This window comes from Mauremys mutica, chromosome 5, assembly GCF_020497125.1.
Source record: "Mauremys mutica isolate MM-2020 ecotype Southern chromosome 5, ASM2049712v1, whole genome shotgun sequence".
Lineage (NCBI taxonomy): Eukaryota > Metazoa > Chordata > Testudines > Geoemydidae > Mauremys > Mauremys mutica.
Window position 1 is genome coordinate 104,853,908 of NC_059076.1, and position 12,641 is coordinate 104,866,548.

Sequence of the window (12,641 nt, forward strand, 5' to 3'; positions counted from 1 at the left end):
GAGCCCTGCCCATCTAGTGTCCCATCTCCAGCCATTGGGGATTTTTGCTCCTGGGAGTCACTGATGGACCACATGCCATCATAAGCAGTCTAATCATACCAACCCCTTTATAAACAAATCAAGTTCAGTCTTGAAGCCACTTAGGTTTTTTGCCCCAGTGCGTCCCTTGTGAGGCTGTTCCAGAAATTCACTCCTCTGATGATTGAATCATCATTAACTGGATAAATTATTGGTTAAACCACAAACAAAGAGTAACTATTAATGGAATGATGTCAGATTGGAGGGAGGTCTCAAGTGGGGTTCCATATGGATCTGTTCTGGTTCCAGTGTTGATTAACATCTTTATTAATGACCTGGAAGTAGGAATAGAGAGAGCATACTGATCAAGTTTGCAGATGGCACACAACTACCAGTTGCCAATACTTTGGAAGATAGAGCTAAAATTCAGAGGGATCATTGATAAATTGGCAAATTGGGCTATAGATAACAAAATGAAATTCAACACAGACAAATGTAAGTGTAGCAAAGCGAAGATTCACCAGCATGGCACCTCCTGTTGGTCATCTTGGGAATTAGCTTAACTCCAGCTCCAAAGCACCCTCTTCTGGCCGGTGTCAGGCCCCATGTTCTCCCAGACCCCAGTGCCCCTTTACCCTCAGGGTAAACTGCCCACAGTACCCCCTCACTGTGGGTCTCCCCTCCCAGGGGAACCCCCAACCCTCTAAACCCACCTTGCCTCAGTGGCTACTGCCAGTCAACATCTAGCCCCCAAACACTGGGGTAGACTACAGTCTGTAATGGCCACTCATCATTGGCAAGAGGATAGGACCTGCTGCCGTTGCTTATCCCCGGGCTGCCCCAGTACCTTTTGGTAGACCTTCAACGAGGTCTGAAGCCTGGGGTTTACCAGGCTGAAGCTCCCAAACTCCCTTTGCCCTTCACCAGCACTGCTCTGCTCTGCTCTGCTCTGCTTCAGGTACCCTACTCCCAGACAGCTAGCCTTTCCCACTCCAGGGCAAAAGTGAGACTTCTCTCAGCTCCTGGCCCTCAGCCCTCTTATCAGCTGACTACACCTCCCTCAGCTGCTTTCATTCCTCTTCCCAGCTGCAGCCCTCTCCAGGGCTGTTTTTAACCCCTGCCTACAGAGTGGGGCTGCTGCCTCACTACAGCGAGGTACTACACTTAGGGAAGAAAAACCAAATGCACAAATACAGAAGGGGAAAACTATCTTAGCAAAGTCACTTGCATCCGACGAAGTGGGTATTCACCCACGAAAGCTCATGCTGCAAAACGTCTGTTAGTCTATAAGGTGCCACAGGATTCTTCGCTAGCTTAGCAAAAGCACTGCTGAGAAGGAGCTGGGAGTTGTGGTGGATCACAACCTCAACATGAGTCAGCAATGTGATGCAGCTGCAATAAAAGCAAATGCAATTTTAGGTTGCATTAACACAGGCATAGCATGCAAGTTACTGGAGGTGATAATATTGCTCTACTTGGTGCTCGTTAAGCTTCAGCTGGAGTATTGTCTTCAGTTTTGGTCACAAATGTATAGAAAGGAGATAGAGAAACTTTAAAGAATCCAGAGGCGAGCAACAAAGATGCTCAAAGGGATGGAATGCATGCCACATGAGCAAAGGCTGAAGGAACTGGGTATGTTTAGTTTTGAAAAGAGGAGATTAAGGGGAAATATAATATCAGTCTTCTGATACTTGACAGGCTGCCATAAAAAAGATGGAGAAAAGATATTCTCTTTTGCCACACAGGGCAGGACAAGAGGCAATGGGTTCAAACTGCAGCATAACAGATGTAGATTAAAACTCAGGAAAAGCTTTCAAAATGTAAGAACAGTAGGACAATGGAACAGACTGCCTCTAGAAGCATCTTCAGTAGAAGTTTTCAAAAGTAGGCTGGATAGCCATCTGTCTTGGATGGTTCCGCCACAGCAAATTCTTCTTCTTGGCAGGGGGTTAAACTAGATGACTCTTGAGGTCCCTTCTGACTCTGATTCTATGACATGTAAAAGTGCATGCTGCTGAGAATATCTATTAGGGAGGGAGCAAGTGTGTCTTAAGTGGTGCATATTATACCTTGCAGACACAAGGTATAATATGAATAAAGTACACAAACAGGAGTCAAATAGGCCATTCTCACACACACACCCCGTTTTCTGATATTCAGATGCAGCTGGTTAAGCAACCATGAGTTTTCAGTTTCCATCAAAATGAAATTTAGGCCAAAACAATCACAAACCATATTTTTCATTTGCTAGTTGGCTCTAGTTGAATTTGATGGGAGCTGGGAGGAAAACCAAACAAACATTCATGGTCCTAGACAATTAATTTCTACCCTGTTTACAGAGTGGGGCTGGGAGGGAATATTCAAATTTGGGCAACAATTTCAGTCTTTCAAACTGTGTTTTTGCTTTTGTTACTCTAACCACACAAAGCTTTATCTCAGGCATTGGATCATGTAAACAATCCTTCAAACTTAATGTTTCAAAGATATAACTGTTCAACTGTTGTTTCCTTACTTCTTTACTGTCCATGCAAAGCAAGCATTATGAACAAAGTTAGAAGAAGCATACACTGCACATTGACTGTATATCTTAATTTTAAATATATGAAACATAAGTAGACTGAACATACCATCATTTGTGAAAATGGTCAGGATGGTGCTGTCCACTACAACAAATATATAATTAGTTCAGTTGTCAGAGGCAGAACAAGGTAATTGTGTGCTATACTCTTCAAGTATATTAACCTAAACTAAAGAATGTATGAATTCTCAAATACTGGAGCTTGAATCTTAGTTTATACCATATATACATGTTTGTTATTTAGCAATACCTCATCACAGCCTGAAGTCAGGCGGACAATGGTTATTTCTCAGAGCCAAAGACTTCCCACCTTGATTCAAAGCACCATCATTATTATAGTCTTGAGATTCTCTAGAGCAGCAGTTCTCAAACTGTGGGTTGGGACCCCAATGTGGGTCATGACCCTGTTTTAATGGGCTCACCAAGCTGTCTTAGACTTGCTGGGGCCCAGGGCCAAAGCCAAAGTCCGAGCCCCATCACCCAGAGCTGAAGCTGAAGCCTGAGGGCTTCAGCCCTAGGCAGTGGGGCTCAGGTTACAGGCCCGCTGCCTGGGGCTGAACTGCTTGGGCTTTGGCCTCCCCACTCGAGGTGGTGGGGCTTGGGCCTTGGCCTTGCCCTCCCCCCACCTGGGGTGGCAGGATTCAGGCTTTGATCCCACCTCCTGGGGCTGTGTAGCAATTTGTGTTGTCAGAAGGGGGTCACTGTACAATGAAGTTTGGGAACTCCTGCTCTGGAGATCTGAGGCCTATGAGAACACATAGGCCCTTCTCCCACAGAGGTTATTTAATATATCACGTTCACACACACAACCCACCAATCAGAGTCCCAGCTGACTCTAACAGAAGACTTTTGGAGAGACTGATGGCCTGTTTTCCTCTTACTTACTTTGATTTTGGCCTGGTGTAAATCAGTTGTCTTCAGTGGAATTATTTTTGATTTCTACCAGTGTAAGTGATAGAGGAGTATCAGGCTCTAAATTCCCAAATGCCTTTCCTAACCATGAGGTTAGACAGCTTAAGGCTTGGAGCACCTCCCCCCGCCCCCAAATAATATATATATATATATGGTTTGCGTTAAAAATAGAAACACTGAGTTAGGAACAGAAGCTTTATTAAAAAGTGGACAGATTTAATCATGGTAGCAAACTACTCATTAAAGTGATATTCAACAGCTATTGCTTTGTTATAGTTTAATTCTAGCCTTCACAAAATAAAAGGCATTGTCTACATCCCTGGTAACTTGTGAAATTTTGTTCAACTGCATAATCTGGATCTCTGCTTACTGTGTTGGAGGGTCAATTTGAAGATGGGGAAAGTAAAATTAACATAGGCTACAGAAGTTGATAAATAAGCAGAAAGGGGCCACAGCCACAGCCTGAGGAGGTAGTCACTGGCAGTCAGGTCATAAACAGAGATGGAGGAGTGTTCTGTGTATGCAGAAATGGAGATACCAGTCATAAAAAGGAGGAAGCTAAATCCACTTATCTTCCCTCCCCTTGATTTCCCCTTCCCTTACAAGCACAAATGCATTGAATTTTATTTTATTTTATTGGCAGTGTTATTATAGACATGCTGGTCCCAGGGCATGAGAGAGGCAAGGTAGGATCACAGGTGCTGACTTTTATTTTTCCCAGTGGGTGCTCCACCCTAACTTTGACCCTTACCGTGAGGCCCTGTCTTAGCTCTGCTCCACCCCTTTCCCCAGCACTTCCCACCAGCCACTGAACAACTGATTAGCGGGGCCACCAAACAGCTGTTGCTGGTAGGTGTTGAGGTTTTTTTTCCATGGATGCTCCAGCCCCAAAACACCCATGGAGTCAGTAAGGGAATATCTTTTATTGGACCAATTTCCAATAGTGGAAGGTACAAGCTTTCAAGCTTCCCATGGCTGTTCTTCAGGGAAGGAAGCCATAGTCTCTGAGCTAAATATAAATTGGGAAAGATTGTTAAGCATAAGTGGATTACAATGCTATAGTAAACCACTTAAAATAAAGTGGGCAATTAAAGGTTAGTAGTCAGTGGGGTACGTTACAAATTGTTGTAATGAGCCATAAAACCAGTGTGTATGTTGGGTCCACGTTTTTTAGTGCATAGCAGAGCTAAGTTACCAGGCTCACCTTCTGAAGGTGTTGTGTAGGTTTCCTTACAGGATGAGTACTGAGATTTCTTTTCTGGCATATGGACAAATATCATTTATGGACCATTGGGTGAAACAAATTCATTTTCTCTTATAATGTAAGCAGGATTTAAAGCCATGTTTTTAAAAGTGAAAAGTTATTAAGCTCCCTCACAATACCTTTCGCCTCCAGGATATCCCAAGTTAAAATTATGAATAAACTCCAGCAAATGAAGCTAAAATAAATTAATTTATAATAAATTGTTTAATTTAGCTTTGATGATTAACAATTCAATTATTACCAGTTCCAAGTCTACTTAACTTTGAATTCTAACAATTGTGTTTAGGAAACTAAAAATGTTAACATTTGAATGAATTTAATTTCCAATTTCATTTTTAAAAGAGCAAAGCTTTGCACATGTCATTTATCATCTTCTTCCATGAGTAGAACTGCTGAATTAAGCAAGATGGCATTGCATCTGAAGTAATTATGCTGAAGGTTTAAAAGATAAGCCAAAGTGGACATTAAGAAATATTGACAGCTGTGCCTCATAGAAGGACAACTCATTCTGAAATTCAGAACTGGCACCAATAAAACTGAAGGTAATTTTGTTGAAACAACTGGGCTACGGTAGCAGCATCCTTTAAAATAATAACAGGGTACTTCTGGTTCAGCAATCTTAACTTTTACAGATATATGGTAGTCAAAATGTAGTGCCATTATGCCAATTTAATGAATAATTTACAACAACTTCCTCGAAGGAACCATCCATTTTTGTTTAAAGTTATTCCATTCCAGTGCTTGCCTTTCAGAAATTTTCTTGAAAGCTGTTTATTGCTTGACCATGTAGTATTGACCATGATATTTCATATTCCATAGCACATGTCATGTGAAAGTTGTCAAGTGTGAATCTTTCTCTGTTATAACTGTTCTAATAATTTATTGGTAGTGTTGCATGCCTGAGTTAATGATGACTTAAGATTGTCAAATAACAGGCTCAACTGAATTTTTTAAATAAAAGATTATCAATTAGAGATTAGAACAGCATTATACAGAATACAGAAAGAATAGATATATTATTACTCTTTGATGTGATGATGATAAAGAGCTGGCTCTGTGTCTCTCCTTCATTCCACAACTAAGTTCCCATACCAATGTCATTATGTATGATTTTCAAACAAACAAACTAACTAAATAAATAAATAAATAAACAAACAAATAAAACCTCTTTTGTCATTTCTATACATTATCTGTTTATCTGAATTGTGTGTGAAGGCATGATTATTTACAGCTGAGAGGACTAATAATTCCTCAAGATAATCTATTTCAGTGAGTCCTTCTTCCCTCATAATTTTTCTTTCCTGATGATTCCCCAAGAGAAAAAAATCTGCTGCAATAATCATCTCTTACCAGGTTAATATATATATATTAAAATATATATATATTAAAAAAAAATATATATATATTTTAAGGGAATGGTTTCCCAGACTATAGGGAGTTCTATGGACATAGATCAGAGGGGTAGCTGTGTTAGTCTGGATCTGTAAAAGCAGCAAAGAGTCCTGTGGCACCTTATAGACTAACAGAAGTTTTGGAGCATGAGCTTTCATGGGTGAATACCCACTTCGGATGCATCCGGCGAAGTGGGTATTCACCATGAAAGCTCATGCTCCAAAACTTCTGTTAGTCTATAAGGTGCCACAGGACTCTTTGCTGCTTTTATGGACATAGAGGCACCCATGATTATTATATACAGTCTAACATATAGAATTCTTGAATAGGGTTACTTATTGGTCAAGGACAAATGTTCTGGGCCTTAAAACTCAACACTCTTTGTTAATATCCTATAGATTCTAAAGAACAGTTAATATATATTAATGAATCAAATATACAGAAAGTAAAGGATTAAAAGGGTTAATATTTAATAACAGGTACTAACAGTATGAATGGAAGTTATGTGTATGGCTCAGGGATATAATGTAGCCCTCCTTTGCGTACTGCTGTGATGGTCTACAGATAAGTAATAATTTATGGTATTTGCAGATGACTTAGGAATTGCAATATCCAAAGAATAAATGTAATTTAATGTACTCCTTTTATCTTTTATGGAATAACTCCCTAATGCTCAAATAAATGACCAACAAAGCTCTTAGGACTGGCTGCCAGACATTCAGTTTCTTCAACTGATGATAACGTTCCCTTCATTCCTTTTTTTTTTCTTTGCTATTTTTTAAACTATTGTTGATTTACAAACTGCCTGCCTAAATTATGCACCACATATGGGCCTTATTCAAAGCCATTGAAGTCAAAGGATAGGCTCCCATCAATTTCACTGGTCTTTGGATTGGGCCTTATCATAGCTAGAACTGGCTGAAAATGTGATGAAGTAGTTTGTAAAAAAATGCTGATTCTTTGAAATTGAATTTGTTTTGTGGTAAAGCCCCAATTTTGATTAAATTTTTTCAAGTCCGGGATAGAATTTCAAATGAGAGAGAGAGAGAGAGAGAGAGAACCACCTTAGAATAATGAATAACCTAGCGGTTAGGGTACTAATCAGGGAAGAGAGAGACACAGATTCAAGTCCCTGCTCCAACTCAATATTACATCTCACCAGAGTAAGGGTATTTAATAAATGTTAAAGCTAGGTCTATAGGCTACAATGTCAAGTCTATCTGTCTGTGTGTGTCTCTCTCACCCTTCTCCCTCCCCCAGTTGGAGCTATTCTACTTTGTATAAATATATAATTCAATGGAATAGAGACTTGAATTTAGATCTCCTTCAAACCATGTGAGTGTTTTAACCACCAACCTATTAGCTATTCTGAAATGGCTCTGTACCAGAACAAGAAGTTTTTCTGAAATATTGAACATGTTCACAGGACAGGAAACTAGTTTCTCATTCAACTCTAATCATAGCAACCTATCTGTAAATCAACCATGATAAGACATTTAAGGATAAAGGATGTTATTATGGTCTTTGACTGTTGTCATAAGTAGTTAGTTAAGGGTTAAGTTCTACCTGTAAAGGGTTAACCCAGACCTGGTGAAACACCTGACCAAAGGACCAATCAGGGAAGAGAATTTGAAAATCCCAGAGAGCGGGAACTTGGGTCTCTGTGTTCTTTGTTCTGAGTTCTTAGCCGTCTGGACCTACACCAGACCAGACGCTTAACCAAGTCTGCTCGCCTCTCTGAACTAATTTCTTCTATTCAAGCTAGTGAGTATTAGAAGTACTGGGTAATTTCATATAAGAATCCTATGTCTGCAATTCTGTGTGTTTGTATTGATTATTCGTAATTTTGCCTGTATTGTTTGTACTGAGGAAAAGGGAAAAATTTCTCCAGGGATTAATAAGATTAGACCCTATGAATGTCTATCTTGGATTCATAGAGATTGTGTATTTTTTCTCTTCTTCCTTTTATTCTTTTAATAAACTCTTTTAAGTTCAGGACTTGGTTAAGTTCCTTACCTGTGGATTCAGGGGAAGGAAGCTAGGCGCCACTCTGTGGAGACAAGGGTTGTCTCCAAGCAGAGAAAGCAGGGAAGGGAGAGGGAAGGAAAGAAATCTTTCCCCCTCTGTGATTTGATCTGTGCTTCCCCGGGAAAATCTCTGGAAGGAGGAGAGGGAGGGGGGAAGTGGGCTGCTTCCCTGTGTGTAGAGATTCAAGGGTTTGAATCTGGGTTCCCCAGGGGAAGCTTTGGGGACAGGCAGTGTGTCAGACACTTTAACCTGACTGGTGGCAGCGCAAAGGAGACCTACCCTAAGGGTTAGGGTGGGGGAAGAGTACATGCGGGTCCCCATCTTTGAACCCACAAGCTCAAAGTGGGGATGAGATCCCATGACAACTGTATTTACTGCAACCCTCTGACAACAGATTTAAATTCCATGTGTTTTTCTGTATTTGTTCATGAGATTCCTAGAGCTCTCTTTTTCATCCATATAAGTGTGTGTTCATGCTCTCTCTCTCTCTCTCTCTCTTCTCAGATAAAAATATGCTAAAATGCAGTTAAGTTTGAGAGCACATATCAGAATATAGTGTTAAGTATATGATAACTGAAAAATACCTATCTGCAAAACATACATAATCCCAGGAAAATCATAGTTAAAACTAACCTTGAAAGAATCCAGACCTGTTAAGTGGAAATGTATAGTTAATGCACACAGGCACACTCTACTTTATCCAGTAGTGTCACCATACAATAACCAGGCAATTATAATTAGTGCATAATAATGTCTTAGGGCGAGGGAGGACTGAAAAATGAAAACAGTACTAATAGCTGCATTTTTTGTACTTTTTTGTATGAAAAATGCAGATTAACACCACACACTTTTTACAAATTCAGGTCAATTTCACCAAATTGTTTTAGTTCAGAAAACCTAAACAAATAGTAGGGAAAAAAAATGAAAGCTTCTGTTTCAACATTTCCAAAATGACATTTTCTAACAAAGATATCAATAAGTGACAGATAAAAATTAAACTTTTTGATTTTGTCAAAATGAAACATTTCATTCAAACTGAAACAAATTTATTTTTGACTTTTCAAATCACAGAAGTTTCAAAACATTTGATATTTGGTTCGACCCTGAACATTTTTTAAAAAATCAGAATTGCCAGGTGGGGAAGGAGGGAATCTATTATTTGCCCAGATTTAAGTAATAACCTTTCTGTGAGCATGATCATGTGACATGGTGAGCACCCTTAACTCCCATAGACTTCAGTGCAAGTTGACAGAACTCAGGACTCTGCAAGATCAGGTCCTTTTAGATTTAGCATCTCTTTCTGCACAGCATAACTGATCTGAGATATTGTTTCACACTCATCATCTCCATTAGCCCTCTCTCATACCTACTGTATGTACAAAATCATTTTAGATAATCTGATTGCTTCTTTAATTATAGCCACTTAACACGTTAGTTCAACAGTAAAATGCATATAAACTTTAAATAACCTTTTCAAGGTTCCTAAATTTTTTGACATTTCTAATTTTGTCAGATGAGGCGTATCAGTTACCAGAGCTAGTACTTGCTCACTCTAATGATTTGCAGGACATAATTTATTTTAATATTTATAATATTTGATTGCAGGAGACCTAAGTTTCAAGTTGTATTATTTAGTCAGCACAGGTCTTCAAAATCATACATTCATCTGATTATTCATGCTTCCTATTGACAAGGTGCTAGAAATACTCTATTTGCATCTCTGCTTAAAAAAAAAAAGCTTTGTTTACAGATCTCTCATTTCCTACTTTTCACCAATCTTTTTCTGTCTCTTATGGAAAATTATTAAACTCTTACAGAAGATGTATAGGAAAAGATCCTCTACAAAATATTCTTAAACGTAAAAAGCAAATTCTTTTTTATGTATCTGATAAACTCAGTTTGATGGGAGAAAACCTGGCCCCCTTGAAAACAATAGGAGTTTTGTTATAGACCCCATTGAGATTGGGATTTCACTCCAGGAATCTGAAATCTTTATTCTGTCATATTTTTCAATTTGCTATTATCATCTTACCCGCCAAGGCCCAAATGTAGGAAAAACACTATGACTGAGGGGCAAAGAACAAAAAATCATGCAGGAAGCAAAATGCTGATGGATTCATTTGTTTTGTGTAAATAATTTTTATAACCTCAGTTTCATTATTTTTGTTTGTGATATAACACAAATACCTTAGAAAAATATCGAGCCCAGCTAAAGCATGGAAATACTAGAAATCTCACAAGCATGGCAGAACTCAAGAGACCTTGAACTTGAGCTCTGGACCAAAAAGTTCACAATTTTTTGATCCAAACGGAATCTCTAAACCTTTAGAGATTCTTTCAACAGTGTTTATCATTCTGTAGGACTTCTAAAAGAGAGAGGCTTCTGGACAACAGGCTAAAATTACAGAAGCACAAAAAGCTACATTAATAGAATAGTGTTAATTCACTGAGAACAATTGTATATGTAACCTTATTAGTATACAATAGTGAACAAAATCCTGTGAAACAGAAAATAATTATTTTGGATTCATAGCATAATGGTATATGAGATCCATCTATTGCTGGACCATATTTAATTCCTAGAAAATGTAGTGCTGCCTTTTAACATTTGTCTTGTAGGACAATTGTGACAAACTCACCATCCCAGTGCGTCTATTCATTACAAGACCTGGCATTGAAGGCCCTCTGCTTCACTCTTCTCAAAACTTAAGTGGTCTGTGTGGTGACTTGGTCCTCTGGCCAGGTCACAGTGAACTTCCCAGTCCTTCAAGAGTAACAAAGTTACAATTCAAAACTCAAGAGAGCTAAATAGTTCCACCCTTCTTTGGGTCACTCTTCCACAGGACTCTCCACCTTTCTTCTAGCCTCTGCAGAGTTCTTCTTCACTCTGTCATAGAGTATCAGGTTTCAGGGCTTTCTCATTGGAGGTCCAACTCCTCCCAAGACACTGACCCTGAGGGCTTCTTCTATTATCCCAGGCCTGCTGTATAGTTCTCCTTCTCCCCGCAAGCAAGAATCCCTTCAAGGACAGTCCACAGTACAATCTCCTTTCTACAGTCCCCTCTGTGTTGCCTTTTCCAGCAAGAGAAACTCAACTACCTCTCTCCTTGGCCTCCTCTCCCTCTTGCCCTGCAGTTCTTCTTTTATAAGAATCACCCAGACTGGTTCTTCCACATGTCTCCCATCCATGTGCCACAGAATGAGCTAACTGGGCTCTCCAATTCCCCTTAACGCTGTCACTGCCAGTATAGGGTATATACCCCATCAAAAGGATAAACATTGGACACAATAGCTTATGTCTTTCCAATGTTCAGGAACAATGAGTCTTTTTATGTAATACAGTAGGCCCTGTTTGTCTTGAAAGATCAATCTTCACTTTTGCTGGGTGATGTCTGAAGCCATTTGTATAACCTCTTGCCTGTGTGACAATATGTGTCCCTTGCTAATTTTCTTTTGGGCTTCAATACATTTAAAAAACTACCCTAAAACTTCACTTTTACCATCCTTTTGTGTTAGTGAGCAGGGGGCAGGGAGAAAAAGATGTTATTTTATTTGTTTACCTTAGATAAAAGAATAAAAACCACATTCAGATGTGTATCATCCCCAGGTAAGTATGTGATTAAAATCCTGATACTATAAGGCTCTCAAAAGTACATGCAGAATTTAACTCATATGGATACTCTAACTGAGATTAATACTTTGCAGGATCATAACCTTATTGAACAACTCTATGGTAAAATTATCATCCCCCTTATCCTTTCTCCCTCCCGTCCCTCTTCTCTCTGTTTATGACATACATTTGTTGTTTAATGTTCAGTTTAGATAATAGGATTATTTATTTTTATGAGGCACCAATACCTTTCTGGGCTCTCAAAATAAAATATTAATAGTAAATAATGGAGCTGTAGCTACAGATCTGATTCAAATTTGTGTAAGATGACAACACAGACAAATGCTCAAATGAGGACTGTAATAATAGAGTTCAGTCAATTTTCTTAACACATTGGAAAGCAGTGTGAAAAGTGAATGAGTTCACATGATCATTTAATACAATCAATATAGTAAATGCCAAATAAAGCAGCACATTTAGGTCCTGGTGTTACAAAGAGCCATGCAGGTGCAGGGGTTCACCTGCACATGCCTCATTCCTAGGGCGAGCCTGTAAATTATATTTTGACAACATATTTGCCTTGAAACTTTTATTAAGGTACATTTAAACTAATTTTAAATTAAGAACAGACAAAAGGAAGTTAGTGAGAGTTAAGCAAGTGTAAAATTAACTGTTACTCCTTTTGGCTTGAGTGGTTAGGGAATATAGGGGCCTTACACATTGTTTCCATTAGTAGAAGAAACTGATGATAGAATCAGGTGTTTCTTTGATTTAGTCCTGTTTATTTACAATGAATATACACAAAGTCCTGTTTCCCTCAACATAGTAGGATCAAATGA